An 18,898-nucleotide genomic window follows, 5' to 3' on the forward strand; every position below is an offset into this window, starting at 1 on the left:
TGGCGATATAGCGATATTGTTTTGTACAGTCAGCATTGCTGCACAAAGTCCACCATGTCTACACTATCCATGTCCACTAACGAGTGTCTGGGTCCCTTGACCTTTATCCCAAGACGGTCTCTCCCACATTTCCCTAAGAAATGCACTGAGAAAAGTTTGGTGTCAATCATTACTTTCAAAAGATATACACAACTATTAAGAGCTTTTGTATTATCAACTTCCTTCCCTCTTTCCTTTCTCTTCCTTCCTTCCTTCCTTCCTTCCTTTCTTCCTTCCTTCCTTCCTTCTTTCCTTACTTCCCTCCTTTCCTTCCTTCCATCCTTCCTTACTTCCACTCCTTCTTTTCTCAGTTCCTCCCTTCATCCTTTCCTTCCTTACTCCCTTCCTCTATCCCGCCCTCTTTTCCTTCCTTTCTCCCTTCCTCCCTCCCTCCTTTTCATCCTTCCTTTCTTCCTCCATCGCTCTCTTCCTCCACTCCTCCCTTCCTCCCTCCCTTCTTCCCTTCCTTCTTTTCTTCCTCCATCCCCCTCTTCCTCTCTTCTTCCACTCCTCCCTTCCTTCCCTCCCTTCCTTCTTCCCTTCCTCCCTCTCTTCTTCCTCCTTCTCTCCCTTCTTCCTTTCTCCCTTCCTCCCTCCCTCCCTTCCTCCCTCCCTCCCTACCTCCTCCCTCCCTCCCTCCCTCCCTCCCTCCCTTCCTTCCTTCCTTCCTTCCTTCCTTCCTTCCTTCCTTCCTTCCTTCCTTCCTCCTTTCCTCCCTCCCTCCCTTCCTCCCTTCCTTTTGTTCTTTTGGAGAGCTATAGCACAGCGGTAGGGCCTTTGCCTTATAAGTGGCCAACATGGCCCACCCAAGTTCGATTACTCCGCCCCTCTCAGAGAGCCTGGCAAGCTACCGAGAGAATCTCGCCCGCACAGCAGAGCCTGGCAAGCTACCGTGACGTATTCGATATGCCAAACACAGTAACAACAAGTTACTCATGATGGAGACATTACTGGGCCCGCTCCAGCAAATCGATGAACAACCTGAGGACCGTGACCGTGACTGGTTTTTGAACCAGATCAGCGATGTTCAGGGGTTACTTCTAGCAGCATTCAGTGGACAGTATAGGATTCTGGGAATTTAATCGGGGCCAGCTGCATGCAAGACAAATCCATTATCTGCTGTACTGCTCAGATCCCCAGATTATCAAACTTCTTAAATAAATCAATATATGTAAATAAAATATAAGGAACGATATCCTCTATCACTGTAGTGGAAAGAGAGATATAGTATTGTAATATCAGAGTCATATATAAACAAACATTAATTATTCCAAACCAGAAGTCAATAGAGAGTAATTAAATATTTTGAGGTATTAAGAAGGTTTATATATCAAGGTTTAATTGCCTGGAAAAAGGCAATTAAACCTAGATATAGAGATAGAGGTAGAACAGTGAGGACTTAAAATTAAAGGGGGCTACATAAAAAAAACAAACAAACCTCCCAAAACCCTGAAGTTATAGAGAATAGGGGTTGCTTTCCAAAGATGGACAGTTGAGCGATGCTTATGACAAAGCTGGGACTTTGCAGGGAGGATGCTATTGCTTGCATTTATCTGGCGCCGCCTGGTGTCAGAAGCCGCTGAGGTATTGGTCAGACTAGACCTGGGGGAGTGGCCCTAAGAGCCAGTCCACATTTCAAAAGCCTGGTCTCCTTTTCAAGAAATCTGCTATCAGAGAACTGGTTTCCATGTAGTCTGTGTGCAGCTGGACAGCCCAGAGGCCGTGAGTGGGTGTGTCTGGAACTCACGGCCTTCGGTGCACTTCCTTTGTCTTGTGCTTGTCTTCACCTCCACCTCTGAGGCCCAGATACTTCCTTGGAGCTTCTGTGTTCCTCGAAGAGCCTATTCAGCAGTTTATCTTACCAGTGCTCTTCAACATAGAGGTTCCTTGGGGCATTTGTCAGACTACTGGCATTCTTTCTTTTCAGGGTCACTCAGAGAATTAGAACATGGGTGTTTAGAAAACAATGGCATGTGAATTGCAAAATAAAATGATTTTGGGTGTGTAGACCAGTGAAATAGATTAGTTATGGACACATGTTAGAGAAAGCACCTTCAATTTTTGTAAATATCGCGCTTTTTCTGTAAACCTTGTGAATACTTCAAGAGAGAGAATAGTGAAAACATAAAATTTAAGAAGGCTGTGTAAAACAAACAAAAAAACCCCTGAAGTCATAGAGAATAGGGGCTTGTTTTCCAAAGATGGACAGTTGAGTGATGGCTATCATCACTATACATTTTCAAATATGAATTATTGAGTCTTATAAATGCATTGGTGACATACAAATTACTGTAATTAATAAAAGTTTTTAATATTTAATAATAAAATTATATCAGATTTCAGATTTGAAGGTCTTTCATATCTGTGTTTAGATTAATTTTCTTGTTAAGAAACTAGTGAAATTTTAAACTACACATTGAGGATGAACTATACTTGTACTGTACTAAATTTTTAATGAAGTTTTCCAGATGTGTAGCCTTATGCTTACCTCCTAATTTATTTTTGTTTATTCATTATTAAAATTTTATCTTTTAAATATATTGAATCTCCATAAGATGCAAAGTTGCTCATGACTGAGTTTAAGACATACAATGTTTGCTCAAACATTCCTACATCTGTGTCCACTGCCTCCACCAATGTCCTGAGTTTTCCTCCAATCTTCCTGTGCCCAAGCATTGCTTTGATAATTTGGATGTGAAGGGCTTCTATTCCCACATGAATTTCAGAACTGTTTGATGTGTTTCTTTGAAAATAGTCCTAACTGGCACTGTATTGGATCTGTATAATTGTTTGAGCAGTATTGCCATTTTGATGATGCTAATACTCCCAATCCAGGAGCAGGGTATGTGTTTTTGTTTCCTCTTGTCCTCTATTATTTCTTTAAGTATGGTTTTGGAATTTCCTCTGAATATGCTTTTCACCATTTGGTTAAGCTGATTCCTAGGTAATTGATTTTCTGTACCATAACTGAGAATGGAGTTGCTTTCTTATTTCTATTTTTCCTATTTCATTATTTAAAGCCATGGGCTTTTGCATGTTAATTTTCTAGCCTGCCACTCTACTATACAAATCTATTTTTTCTAGGAGTGTTTTTGTAGATTCTTAGGGGTTTACAAGTATTGCACTGTAGCACTGTCCTCCCATTGTTCATTGATATGCTCGAGTGAGCACCAGTAACATCTCCATTGTGAGAATTGTTGTTAGTGTTTTTGTCATATTGAATACACCACAGGGAGCACCACAGGCTCTGCCTTGTGTGCGGAATACTCTCGGTAACTTGTCGGGCTCTCTGAGAGAAACAGAGGAATCGAACCCAGGTCGGCTGCATGCAAGGCATATGCCCTACTCTCTGTGCTATCGCTCCAGCCATTTCCAAGTATAGTATTATATAATCTGCAAATAATGAGAGCTTAACTTCTTTCTTTCCTATTTGGATTCCCTTAATATCTTTTTCTTGCTTAATTGCTATGGCAAGTATTTCCAGAACTATATTGAATAGAAGAGGTGAAGTGGGCTAACTTGTCTTGTGACTGATTTTAGAGGAAACATTTTTAGATTTTTCCTATTGAGTCTATTATTTGCTGGGCTTGTGGTAAATGACTTTGACTATGTTAAGGAAAGTCCCTTCAATTCTCATTTTATTAAATATTAAGTATTAAAAATAAAGAATACAAAGTACTTTATCCCATCTTCATCATGTGAAAGAAATACTCCAAGGATTCTTAGCATAGACTATGGATATCTTGTTGGTCCAATTTATTTTAGAATACAGCCAGGTAAATTCTCCCTATGTATGGTGATTAAATGTCATTTTTCCTCTCACTAATGCAATGTTATTGTTCCATTTTTTTCAGCTACAGAAGAGCACAGAGAGTGGGTATTTCTCCCATGGCCTTAAGTCTAGATTTATAGTTGAGATAGATGAATGTAATCTGGTCCCTGTATATGTCTTGGTGTGTTGTTTAAATGTGAGATTGAGCAGGAAGTAAGAGACAGTTATGAGTAGCTACTGATTCAAAATGTTTTGAGTACAGTTTGGCAAAACTCTGGGAATACTATTGAGGGTGACATAAAATGAAACACTTTTCTTTATGTTGAAGCTATCAAAAATTATTCAGTTATTTTGGGTTCTCAAATATTGGAAGCCTGGGATTAAATAATAAATTTAGAATTATCCTTTGTCTTCTATTGTTTGATAGCTTTTTAAACTTAAATAACTAACTCTAAAATCTAGTTTTTCCTACAAAATTAGCTATTTGCATTTATATTAAAAACTGTCATAAGCTAAAACCACCCAGTAACCTCTCCATATATATTGATTTGTATAATTCTTTTTGCTAAGTAGTGTGATTTCAATAAGGCATGAAACAGTGATTTTCATTCCTGATGTTTTAAGTGCTTAAGAAAACTTACTATGAATTTGTATCCAGTGGAGACATAGAGTTCATTTCAGTGTGTGAGTATGAGGCTGTAAAAACAACTGTAAAAATACATTGATAGAAGAAATACAAATGGTAATCAAAATAAAAGCTGTGTATACTTTTCTATTATCTTCCATAACAAATCCCTTTACTGCTTGTCAAAATTTTAAAAGACTAAGTAAATAAGCATTACTCTCTTTCTTTTTTCTTGTCAACCACTCCCCTCAATCTATTCCAGAAATCTATTTACCTAGCAACACATTGATTTTACTGATGCTTCTGTTCTATTGGACTTCAGTGTGGTCTTTATTTGGTTCCATTTATCTTGTCACATCTTATTTTTGTGCTGTATATTAATCTGATTCCATGCCAAAGTGTATTATTTCTCTCCTTAATTTAGAGTTGAAAGAACATAAAATAGTTTCTTCATCTTTGACACTATGATTAAATGTTATGTGTGTGTATGTGTGTGTGTGTGTGTGTGTGTATGTGTGTGTGTGTGCTTGCTGTCTTAGTCTCTAAGGAATCAGTACTTGAAGCATGATAACGTGAAGGAGAAACGTAGGCAAACACTTTACCATGAAAGTGGTTTGCAAATGTCTTTGGGGATATAAATATCAAGAGCTTTCCAAGACCTATTAATGTTGCATTGCCACTTAAACTTATATTCTGTTTGTTGGGACCAAATTGTATCAGACATACATTGGCATAAAAAGCAATTTCTAAGACCTAAATACTTATGGTCATTTTCTGGATAAATTGAAAGATTCATTTTGGTCTGAGTTAATTTTAAAACACTCAAATGCACTTTCAGTTTTACCCTCCTTCCTTGAGATGCAAAAAGGTACATTTTTGGTAACACTAATATTTTTGTAGATAATTGATATGAGGTTTTAAAGCATGAAAGACACACAAAACATTGTCTTAGACGTATTTACAATGTGCTTCAATTACTGTTTTTTAATTCTCTTCTTCTTATTTGTTATTTATTTATTATTGAAGCCAAATTAGAAAGAGTGAGTATCTGACTGTGGAGTGGCTCGCGGACCCACTTGACTAACCTGGCAGTCACTAAGATGTGATAATTTTTTTCCAGTGTTTTGAAAATGGTTCCACCAACCACGTTATGGGCTGATTATATATACTATATTGTTACTTTTCAAAATTTCATTATAAATGGAATAAGCTTTCTTGTTCCATAGAATTTTATCATTAAAATGTTTTAGTATGATTTTCTTTTTTATTTTACACTGCATATATAAATAACTCTAGCTGAGAATAGTTAGAATGCTTTTCTACTTACTCAGAATTTTTTCTCCAATTCATTCTTAACTGCATTCCATTCTGCTATGGCGTGAAATCAAGCATCGAATGCTAAAGCATCTATAGTAACAAAAAATCTTTACATTTTTTAAATTCCCATTTTATTTCATTTTAAATTAATGTTTGTCACAATGTGATACACAGTTACAAGTTAGTTCATGATTTGATTTCAGTCATATACAGTTCCAACTACCATCACTTCACCAGTGTTAGTTTCCCACCACCAATGTCCCAGTTTCCCTCCCGCACCTGCCTCTCCCTGCCTCTGCGGCAAGCACTTTTCTTCTCTCTCTGTCTCTCTCCCACTCCCCCACTCTCTTTCCCTCCTTCTCTCCTTTTCTCTCTCTCACTCTCTCTCTCTTTCATTTTCTGTCTCATTCTTTTTCCCTCCTACTCCCCTGCACCTCTCCTTTTGGGCATTATGATTTGAAGTACAAAAACTGAAAAGTTAGCAAGTATACTGGTCTCTTCTCTATCCTAACTGCCCTTTGCCCGACACCCTTTTTGTAAGGTTCCAACTGTTGAGCAATTCTCCTGGCCCCTGTTTCTTTGGTCTTGGAGTCTACGGCCATACCACCCTGAACGCGCCCGATCTCGTTAATCTCAAATTTTTTCAAAAATATCTCACAAATGTGTGCAGTAATTCTGTATCTGCTCCTCTACTTCTGACTCCTTTCACTTAGCATGTTACTCTACATGACCAAATTTCATGGGTTTATTTTTCCTACGCGGTGTAGTACTCCATTGTGTAGCTGTTTCATAGTTTTATTATCCAGTCACCTATTCTGGGGCACTGGGATTGTTTCCAGATTCTGGCTACTGTGAATAGTGCTGCAATGAACATAGAAGTGCAAATCTGGCATTTCTATTGTGTGTTTTTGAGTCCCCTTGTGTATTCTCTGGAGTGGTATTGACGGATCAAAAGGGAGCTCGATTGCCTCGAGCAGGCCCCAGTAACGTCTCTTTTCATCCTATCCCTGAGACTATATTCAAGGCTCTTTAGGAGAATGAGATCCATCATTGTTACTGGTATTTGGCATATTTGGTACGCCACGGGGAGTTTGCCAGACTCTGCCCTGTGGGCAGGCTACATTCGATAGCCTGCAAGTTTGTCCAAAGTAGGAATGAGACAATAAGATGTCATAAAAAAAAGTTCTAATAAGATGTCCGGGATCTGGATTTTATAGTCTCTGAGTCTTGGCCGCTGATGGGATTGCACGGCGCCAGGGGTCCAGGTGGTGGGTGTGACCCCCGCCTACTGGAATTTGGAGGATCTGGGTGGAAGATGCTGGACTCCAATTCGAGTAGGCTTGGAGGTCTTGGCCCCGGAACCCGCGTGGCTTTGTCCCTCTGCCAGTACCTTCATGTGTGCGGAGAGTGGTCTCAGCATGGTGGTGGCTGGTCCTGGAGGTCTTCGGCTGCCGGAGCCCTGGTCGGGGCAGGGAGGAAAGCTCAACCCGCTCCCCTTCAAGGGAGCTCAATTTCTAATTTTTTGAGGAATATCCGTATTGTTTTCCCAAAAGGCTGGACTAGCCAACATTTCCACCAACAATGAATAAGACTCTGTTTCTCTCTGTAGTTCATGCCAGCGTTGGTTGTTCTTGTTCTTTTGGACGTGTGCCAGTGTCTGAGCACCAGCCATTTTAAATACAATAGGTTGTATCTGAGGAAGCTAAAGTAAGTTATGACGTGCTGCTACATGATGAGAAAATAATGTAGGATGAAAGCTGTGGATTAAACATAAAAAAAAATTTCCAGGGCTGAAGAAAAAAAGCATAGAAATTACATTCTACCTTGTACATAGCTGACTCAACACTGCATATAATCTCCTAAACACTGCCTGGAATGATTCCTGAACACAGTAAATACTGAGCACAGGGTGACAAAAAGAAAAACAAAAATCATAACGTTTTTAATAAAATATCTATTTCTATGTAGTAAGAATATGCACATTCTTATGTATTCTTATTACTGGTAATGAAAAAAATGTAGTTGTTTGACTACAATTTTGTGATAAAGGAATTTAGTTCCATAATTAATTCATCATATAAGAAAAATTTTCACTTGCATATTGTTGAAGTTTAATTTGAGTTGAAAGTACTTGATACACTCATTAAAGTCATACTGCCACCTCCTTCCTTCCTCCCTCCCTCCCTTTTTTATCCTTCTTTCCTTCCTTCCTTCCTTCCTTCCTTCCTTTCTTCCTTCCCTCCTCTCTTTCTGTCTCCTTTCTTCCTTCATTTATTCCTCCCTCCCTCTGTTCTTTCTAATTCTTTATTTCCTTCCATTCTCTCAACTTCTTTCTTTGTTTGTTTGTTTCTTTCTTTCTTTCTTTCTTTCTTTCTTTCTTTCTTTCTTTCTTTCTTCTTTTCTTTCTTTAATGGTATTAAATTTAAATCTTTGTTTCTCTTTCTGTCTCTTTTTTCTTCTTTTCTTTTCTTTTCTATTCTTTCTTTCTCCATTGAAATTAGCTATGTAAGTGTTCATGACAATATAACAGGTGAGCCACGCATTCAAAGTGGAAAGACCATGAAAAAATTAAAAACCACATAACCATATATATTATGGGGTCTTGTCCATTAATTCATACTTCTCATTAATGTATAAATTATGTACGATCTTAAATATATTGAGGAAGAAGAAGATGCACAAAGAGTTTAAACTATTTACTTAGGAATCGCAGTGGTCATTTAGTATTTCCTAGCATTAGAAAAAAACTCTCCCTGTGATGTCTATTTTCTAACCACTTTAGTAAGTAGATCCCCTAATTCTTTATTAGTCTTACATGGGCTGGAGCGATAGCACAATGATGAACAACAGGAGGAGAGTGCTAGAGTGCTAGTCTTACATGGAAGGTTTCCACAATCTCATGACACTATGTTGCCTTAGGATCTAATTGCCATTACTCATATTTCCCTTTCTTCTAGTTCTGTTTCGAATGCACGTATCACTGGGAATATTTTTAAAGCAGTATTATCATCTTTATTACATTTTTAATAGATTTATTATTTTTTAAATTTTTTTTAATTTATTTATTTATTTTTTAATAGTGAGGCACCATGAGGTACAGTTGTAGACTTACACATTTTTGTGCTTGGGTTTCCATTATACAATGATCAAACACCCATCCCTCCACCAGTGCGCATTTCCCACCACCATGGATCCCAGCATCACCTCCCCCTCCCCCAGCCCCCATCCCACCCTGCCTCTGTGGCAGGGCATTTCCCTCTCTCTCCTTTTGAGTGCCATGGTCTGGAAAAGAGGCATTGAGTGGCAATCATGCTTGGTCGACAGTCTACCCTCAGCATTCTCTCCCATCGTGGGCGGATCCTCCCAACACCCTTTATTTGGTGTTCCCTTCTCTTTCTGAGCTTCCCCTTCCCCTAACATGTGTGGTTGTCCTCCGGGTCATTGAGTAAAATTTCTAGTACTAATCTCTGCCATACTTGGGTGTTAGTTTCCTATTTTGTTACTTTATGTTCCCCAGATGAATGCAATCTTTCTATGTCTATCCCTTTCTTTCTGAGTCATTTCGCTTAACATGATACTTTCCATGTAGTACCGCTTGTATGTAAACTTCATGACTTCGTCTTTTCTAACAGCTACATAGTACTCCATTGTGTAAATGTGCCAGAGTTTCTTCAACCAGTCATCTGTTCTCGGGCACTCAGGTTTTTTCCAGATTCTGGCTATTGTAAAGAGTGCTGCAATAAACAGACAATTGCAGATGTCACCTGGGCTATACTCTTTTGCCTCTCTGGGATATATTCCCAGGAGTGCTATTGCTGGGTCAAATGGGAGCTCAATTTCTAGTTTTTTGAGAATCATCCATACTGTTTTCCAGAAGGGCTGAACTAGTCGGCATTCCCACCAACAGTGAAGGAGTGTGCCTTTCTCACCACATCCGCACCAGCACCGGTTGCTTTTGTTCTTGTGGATATGGGCCAGTCTCTGTGGTGTGAGGTGATACCTCATTGTGGTTTTGATCTGCATCTCCCTGATGATTAATGATGTGGAACATTTTGTCATGTGTCTTTTAGCCATTCGGATTTCTTCTTTGTCGAAGTTTCTATTCATTTCATCTCCCCATTTTTTGATAGGGTTGAATGTTTTCTTTTTGTGGAGTTGAACCAGTATTTTGTATATCCTTGAAATTAACCCCTTATCAGATGTGTAGTTGGTGAATATCCTTTTCACTGGGAATTTTTGCCATGAAAACAGAATAGGACTTTAAGAAGTATTGTAGACCAAATTCCAATGACCATCTAGAAACAAGTAAGAATCCTAATTTCATAAAATTATGTTTTCATTAAAGAAGGGAAATGATAGCAAGTGTAACAAAATCCAAGAATTTAAAATTTCTTTTTAAGTTTCTACTATTAGTATCTTCACACATGTATAGTGTGATAACGTATGACCTGAAATATACTTTTCTACTCAAAAGAGGACTCAAGTTTTATTTGCTTCTTTTATTCAAGACTCCTCATTCCATCTTCATTTGTCATGAAGTAAATGACATCTCAGAGGAGGGAAGGATAGGAGGAAGAACAGTCTGTGTTTTCAGCTGAGAAATTCTTAGATTCTCTTTATCAAAATGTATTACATGAGAGATCATGTTAGACAAGTTCTTCCATCTTGAGATTGGTTCCAGGCAGCTAGTGTAACAGTTTTCTCTCATCAATGTTTTTATTCATTTATTCATTTGTTGGGCTGGAGCGATAGCACAACAGGTAGTGCATTTGCCTTGCACAGGCTGACCGGGTTTGATTCCTCTGCCCCTCTCGGAGAGCCTGACCAGCTACCGAGAGTATCCTGTCCTCACAGCAGAGCCTGGCAAGCTCCCCGTGGCATATTCGATATGCCAAAAAACAGTAACAACAAGTCTCACAATGGAGACGTTACTGGTGCCTGCTCAAATAAATCCATGAACAACAGGAGGACAGTGCTCTGGCGCTATTCATATTTTTTTATTGGGTTTGGGCCATACCAAGGAGTTCTCAGTGCTTTCTACCATCAATTTTATTTTATATAAAAAAAGTGCCTTAAAAAATACTATTTGGCACAAACTATACTCAGTAATCAGTGTCAATAAGTAGAAGGCAGTCCATTGATGCTTGCCTCTCTCTCTAATTGGGTTCAGTTCTCTTTAATTATTATGTTAAATGCAGAACTACTACCGGAAATCAAACTTATTGTCTTTTCTAAAGTAGATTTACTAGTATAATGGAATAGTGTAAAAATCTGTAATAATAATAACAACATGTTTTCATTTTATGGACCAAGAAACATCCTTAAATTGTAATAATGGAGATACTAGATTATGAATAATTGTAAATAGTTCAGTCAAAATTTCTGAAAGATTATAAATAAAATAAATACTGACTATGAAACACAATTAATATTTTATAAATAAGTTTAAAATTTTTTTTACAATAGAATTTCTCTTCATAGATATGATTATCACCTTATACCCAACTAGACAAAAAGTTGAGCCAGTGTTTTGTGACTGTCTGGGGTGAGCTAATACCTTGTCAGGAGATAAAGTGACTTCTGGAATTTAATTTTATTTATTGTACACCTGCTTTATACTAATTAAGTAATGTCTAAATATTAAAAATAAAGGATTCAAATTCTAAATTTCTTATTTGTTCATGAATATAATAAATACCACTGATTATTAACTACTATAGAATCCTCTAAGTTTTCTTCCAAGTTTGTGTTTCACTTTTATTAACATTTGTTCTTTAGCTTGTGATAAAATATAAAATTTTGTAAAAACCATGTCATTGCACAAATATTCTTGGGAAATTTAATGATCTTAAATTTATTACAAATTGTACATTTCATATCAATAGCTCTGAAAGCATGAAGTTTAGTGCCAGAGAGATTGTATAGTTTATAGATAATTACTTGGCTTCCATGCAATCTATTGGGGTTTGATTCATGGCACCCAGTATGGCTCCCTGATCCCCTGCAGGAGTGAGCCCTCAGCAAAAGTAAGGTAAGAGTAAGCCCTGGAACTTTCATGTATGTGGTCCCAAAATAAATAAAATAAAACAAAAATGCAATATAAACAAGGACAATGAATATACTTTTGATTATTTTCAAGAACTTCACTCATTAATTGGGATTTTTTAATTTTGTTATTTATAAACTTCTCTTTAATTTTAAATATATCAAGAATTCCATTGGTTTAAATAGATATTGACAATGTTTTATAACATAGTATAGAATAATATACAAATCAGTTTACAATTCCTGTTCATTAATTTAAAAGCTGATGTGTTCATGATTTCAAAACAGCTCAGACAATTTGCTCTGAAACAATCTTATAAGAGAAAATATCATGTAGAAGACACTATTATTGTAATACAAAAAAACATTTCTTGCTTTCTGTTACTTTGACTTACTATGCTTTAGGAAAACTCTTATTATCTAAATATAAATATTTTGAATACTTATAAGTAAGATACTTATTTATTTTTATCTCCACTAATACAATAGTTTGCAATAGTTGTATTAACTCAGGCATGAAAAATAAAAAGAGACTTAAGTAAAACTAAATACTATGATATTATTTAACTAATGTATTTTTTCTAATATGATTTATTAGAATATATTATAATATGATTTATGTTTTAGTTCTTTCAGGTATCTAACTCATTTTGTATGATATTCTTCGAAGTTAAATGGAAAGCTATAGAAATGTCTCAGAATTCATTCTTCTTGGACTTTCTTACGGCCACAATCTACAAATATTCTGCTTTGTGCTCTTCTTACTCTGCTATATTACCATGTTGGCAGGAAACTTTCTGATTCTTATCTCCATCCAGTGCAGCCCTCTTTTTAACTAACCAATGTATTATTTCCTCATCCACTTGTCCTTAATAGACGTATGCTACACTTGCACAGTCACACCTAAATTTATTGGTGACTTACTAGTGGAGAGAAAGACCATTTCCTACGGTAACTGCATATCACAGGTCTTTACCATGCACTTCTTTGGAGGTATCGAAATCTTCATTCTTACAGTCATGGCTTATGATCGCTACGTTGCCATTTGCAAACCCCTCCACTATATGCTTATCATGAACAGGACAAGGTGCAACCTCCTGGTCCTCACGACCTGGGTTGGTGCTGCTGTTCATGCCTTTCCTCTCTTAATAATAGCAATCAATTTACCCTTCTGTGGTCCAAATGAAATTGATCATTATTTTTGTGATATCTTTCCTTTACTCAAGCTTGCCTGCACTGATACCTACATCAGTGGCATCCTCATAATTGCCTTTGCTGGGATACTCTCCATAGGAACCTTCGTTGTATTATTTTTGTCTTATGGGATTATATTATTCACTTTAAGAAATCAGTCAGCTGAAGGAAAACGCAAAGCATTATCTACCTGTGGGTCTCATATAACGGTGGTTATCTTATGTTTTGGACCTGTGATCTTTATCTACCTTAGGCCTCCTACTACTTTTCATGAGGACAAAATTTTGGCTTATTTTACACCATTATTACTCCTATGTTCAACCCTCTATACTTTGAGAAATACTGAAATGAAAAATACACTGAGTAAAGTTTGGTGTCAAACATTGCTTTCGAAAGAATCTCCCAATTAGTTTGAAATAGCTTATTAGATAGTCAAATTAATAAGGAAAATAATAAATGTGAATCCCTGGGCTAAACCTATAGATTTTATTTATCATTACTTTATTGAAAAGAAAGCTGTAGGTCCGTAACTTTATGATAATTACAAAAGAATTTCCAAATCTTGACTATGAAAAGTGATTGAAAATTAAATTATTTTTTGTGATGTACAAAAATATTTATAAATTCAAGATAATCTGCAAGGAAAAAATAAATACAGAAGCAAGTTTTTTTCTTCAAGACTGTTTTCAATATCCTCATACTATATTTCAGGATAAGTAAGAATGATAGTTCTGTAAGAATTTTAATCTCCCAGAAAATATGAGAAAATAAAGTTATTTTTTTGTTGAAAGATCATCAGAATTATCCTACAAGACCTTAATGGAACTAGTTGTGTACCTAACTTAATTGTTGATACATAGCACATATTGTTATTGTTCTTGGTGTGTATGTGTTGAGGAACTCATAAAATGCATGTATTTTTTTCTCCAGTGAAACTCTGTGAGTAATAAGATATCTAGGCATACTCTGAGGTTGTTAATTGAAGATTTTAAGAAGTGTGTTTGGCTTTCAATTAGAAACAAAATCCCTCCATATTGTTTTGATATGTTAATGAAGTCCCTCTCCATCTGAGGCCACCTCTTGATGAGCAGAGAGAAAGGGGGTGTGGGTGGTTTTCTCTTTGAAAGAAATCATGAGTAAGCCTGGACCTCTTTTGTGAGAAAGGAATCTCTGCCCAGAAAGTTTCTCCAAGAAGAGCCTGAGATTACAAAGATTTATAAGAACTCATATTCAAATTTAAAAGAATTAAATTACATATATGTACTAAAGTTTCTTTAACCAGTCATTTGCGAGCTTTTTCCAGACCATGGCTATAGTAAATAGTGCTGCAATAAACATACAAGTGCAGTATCATTTCTACTGTATTTTTTTTGCATCTCAGGGATATATTCCCAGAAGTGGTATTACTGGGTCAAATAGGAGCTTAATTTCTATTTTTTTTGAGAAATGTTCATACATGAAACTTGTATATACACGGATCAACATGGAGAGTCTCATGCTAAGTGAAATGAGTCAGAGAGAGAGGGACAGGCATAGAATGACTGCACTCGTTTGTGGAATATAAAGTAACAGAATGGGAGACTAACACTCAAGGATAAAAGAGATAAGGGCCAGGTGGCTCGTTTCATGGCTTGGAAGACGACCTCACATGCTGGGGGAAAAGACAGCTGGGATAGAGAAGGGACCACTAAGTGAATGATGCTTAGATGGCTCACTCGAGATGGGAGATGTGTGCAAAATGTAGACTGTAGGTCAAACACGTTGACCACTTACTACTTGAATTGCAAACCATAACACCCAAAAGGAGTGAGAGAGAGAGAGTAAAAGGGAATGTGCCTTCCACAGAGGCTGCTGGAGGGAATGTGGTGGAGGTAGCAGGAAGGATACTGGGAAAATTGGTAGTGGAAAATGTGCAGTGGAGGAGGGATGGATACTCAATCATTTTATGACTGAAACGTAATCATGAAAGTTTATAAGTCTGTAACTGCACATCATGGTGATTCATTAAAAAATTGAAACAAAAATAGAATTAAATTTCATGGAAAAAGTCACCAAGATAGTCTCATTACGGTGTTTATGTTTTCAGTTTGGACCTTAGAAATTCCAGAGTAGCTTATGCAGTGCTAGGGATCAAATAAGCTTTATGCAGGGTGATCCCATTTTTTTTAATTGAATCCCCATGAGAACAGTTACAAAGCTTTCAGGTTTAAGTCTCGGTCATACAATGATCAAACACCCATCCCTTCACCAGTGCACATTTTCTACCACCAAGAACCCCAGTATATCCCCATCCAGCCTCCCCACCCTCCAGTGGGGCAGATGTTTCCCACTTTACTTTCTCTCTCTACTTTTATTACATTCAATTTTTTGACAGAAGACCTACCATTATTATTTGGAATTTCCCCTCAACATTCAGACCTGCCAAGAAAGCATCATTAGATAATTTGTTTTCTATTGCTGATAATGAAGAACATATGATGTCATGCGCCCGCAACAGTGGCCGCACAATTTTGGATTTCTGATATTTCAGTAATTAAATCTGGAGGTATTTCTGCCAGAAGCCCCTGAGCTCTGAAATTGGTTTGTGTGCCTCTGGGATCATGTCAATTCAGGAGCCAGAGGAGCCATTTGTCAGCGGCAACTTGGGGACATGTTGGGGCAGGGAGAAGGACTGGTTCCAGTCCACATCCAATGAGGCCCCACGTGTCTTGTTACTGCAGGCGTGTACCTCTTATTTCATAGTCTCTGAAAGATGTCAGTCACCATGGTGCAGGGGGGAAGAAGGCTGAAGGGACAGAGCCCTTTCTCCCTGGGGTGGCATGAGGATGTAGCTTAATTCACAGTCCAGAAGCATTTCTGGCAGAAGCCACTGGGTTCTGAGATTGATTTGTGTGCCTATGGGATCATGGCCATTCAGGAACCAGAGGAGCCATTTGTGGGTGGCAACTCAGGGTTTCATAAAGGCAAGGAGATGTGCCACTTCCAATACCCATCCCTTGAGGCCCCACATGCAGGTGCATACCTTTCCGTCCAATAGTCTCTAAAAGATGGCAGTCACAATGCTACCGAGGAGAAGAAGGCAGAAGGGACAATACCCTCTTCCCCCTGGAGTGGCACAGGGCCATAGCTTAATTCACAGTCTAGAAGCTTGAGCCACCGTGAGATACAGTTACAAAGCTTTCATGTTTGATTTTCAGCTATACAATGATTAATCACCCACCCCTTCACCAGTGCAAGCTTTCCAATATCCCCATTATCCCCTCCATTTCCATCTCAGTCCTTACTCTGCCTCTATGGCAGACAATTGTTCAGATACTCTCTATAGTTTTGGGCATTATACTTTGCTTGGATTTTCCCACCACCATTCAAGCCTTCATTATAGGGGCAGATGATAGATCATCTATTTTCTATTGCTCACTTCGTATATCAGGAACATGGCCACGGCCTTTGGAGAAATAGTCTTGGTCCCCACATACTGGATACATGCTTGTAGATGCTCATGGTTGTCGTAATTCCATCTGGAGAAGGTGAGAAGACCGTACCTGCTCCATCTGGAACACACCAGTGATATTAGCTTGGCTTGGGACCCAGAAAATTCTCCGGTGTTGTGATGCTTGCCAGGATTCTTCACTGCTGAGTGCCGCAAGATGACTCCAGGGGGCGGGTTGAGGGTGTGACTTCCTGGATCAGGGGTGGACTGGAAGCTGAGATGGAACCGCCTGGTTCCAGAGCCCTTCAGCAGTTTGGAGAAATAATCCTGGTCCCCATATACCGGAGCCATTCTTGTAGAAGCTCATGGTCACTGGGAATCCATCTGGAGAAGGCGGGGAGACCGCACCTGCTCCATCTGGGGCACACTGGTGATATCAACTCAGCTTGGGGACCAGAGAATTCTCTGTGACCCCGTCTTTGATCCCAAGCACTGTATATGGTCTCCTGACCCAGGACAGGAGTGAAGCCTGAGGGCAGAGCAAGAAGTAGGAAAAGCACAGCTGGGTTTGGCCTCCAAACAAAACAAAATAAACTTTGAGTATGAGTAAAAGAAGCACTGTAGCACTGTCCTCCCTTTGTTCAATGATTGGCTCTAGCAGGCACCATTAATGTCTCCATTGTCAGACTTGTTGTTACTGTTTTTGGTTCATCAAATACACCATGGGGAGCTTGCCAGGCTCTGCCCATTGGGCAGGATACTCTTCGAGATTGCTAGGTTCTCTGAGAGGAGCAGAAAAATCAAACCCGGGTCAGCCACGTGCAAGGAAAATGCTCAATCCAAAGTGCTATCGCTCCAACACCCATAAATAAAAGAAATAAGATTTAATTAAGACATATTATATATCACTTGTATAACTTATCCCATTGACAATCAATTTCCTGGAGCAGGTGCCAGTAATGTTTCTATTCGTCCCTGCTGCATGCTAGTATAGTCCAATGGTGTCTGCTCAATTCAAAAACACAGAGCTTCAGACCATTTGTTCAGAATCTTAATGAAGAAGTTGGACCATCTCGTAGGTGGGTGGCCAGGCTTTCTTTTAACATCCCATGAAATCCAGTCAATAATAGTTCTAGTCCAGTGGTAATCTCAAAACCGCATTATGTGTCTGGCCCATATGATATTTGACATCTTGGAAAGTGAGGTAGCGTCCCTGCTCCTCAATCATCAATGGAGGTTGGAACTCCAGAATCCTTCTCCCACCTGAGTGAAGCGTGATATTCCAAGCACAGCTCTTTTGATTTCTCGTTGGGAGACCTGAATAGCATTCTCATCCTGTTTTTGTAGGGCCCAGGAAGAAAGGTGGAGTCAAAATGATATTCCCAAAGCCAGGGTTCTTTATCTTCTTAACAAATTTTTCTATGCTATTAAAAGCATTTTACGTCACTCTCTTCCTCTTGCACAGTTTTGGCACCAAGTCGTTTGTCATGTTGAGTTATTGACCCAGGTGCACATAACTGCTGCATTCAGAGATGTTCATTTTGTTGAGAGCAAATGGAAAGTCAGTTTGTTTCTCATGAACTCAGTCTTTGTGAACTTCACCTGCAGTCCAACCTTTCCATACTGAATGTCAAAGTTGACCAGCATTTGTGCCAAGTGGCTAATGTTTGGTGTTACTAGAATGATGTCATGAGCAAAGTGGAGGTGGTGTAGTTGCCGACCCTCTATCTTCACTCCCATTCCTTCCTATTCCAGTTGTCACATGATGTTCTCCAGGGTGGCACTGAAGCATTTCGGTGGAATGATATTGCCTTATCAAACTACTCTCTTTACATTGATGGTCATTTCCTTTGGAATGATGAGATCCTGGTGGTGAAACTGTAATACAGCTCACGGAGAATTCTGATGTACTGAGTTTGAATGCCCTGTTTGGGTAGGGCTTTGATTACCACTTCAGTATCAACAGAATCAAAGTCCTTCTTTAAATCAATGAACATTAGACAGAGCGGCATCTTAAACTCTCACAAAACCTCAATGAGCTTTATCACTGTGTTGATATGGTCGATCATGCTGAATCCTTTTTAGGATCCGGCTTGCTCTCATGGTTGTCCTACATCTAGTGTTCTGCCAATCCTATTCAGGATGACTCAAGTGAACAGCTTGTAGATGACAGACAACAGGCAAATTGGGCAATGTCGATGGATGTTTCCCATCTTGTATAACAGAATGATCTTGCTGGTTTTCCATTGGGATGGAACCTTGCATTCAGACAGGTAGTGTGTGAAGAGCAAAACCAATGTATTGATGAGTACTGGCAAGAGATTCTTCAGATGTTCGGGTCTGAATTTGTCTGGACTTAGTGCTGTATGCTTTTTACCAATGAAAGGTCAAATCGGATATCTGAAGGGAGAATGCTGGGAACAAGATATCCATCTTGTGGAATTTGGTATGTGGGTAGGTGGATGTGGCTATCAAA

The 18,898-nt window shown here is 38.5% G+C and overlaps 1 pseudogene; it reads left to right on the forward strand.

The window, feature by feature from the left end:
• The first annotated feature begins 12,472 nt into the window (after nt 1–12,472).
• On the forward strand, nt 12,473–13,402 carry LOC130045461 (olfactory receptor 4P4-like; annotated as a pseudogene).
• Nucleotides 13,403–18,898: the final 5,496 nt, after the last annotated feature.

The sequence above is a fragment of the Sorex fumeus genome, unplaced genomic scaffold (genome assembly GCF_029834395.1).
Source record: "Sorex fumeus unplaced genomic scaffold, SorFum_2.1 ptg000007l, whole genome shotgun sequence".
In the NCBI taxonomy this organism is placed as follows: domain Eukaryota; kingdom Metazoa; phylum Chordata; class Mammalia; order Eulipotyphla; family Soricidae; genus Sorex; species Sorex fumeus.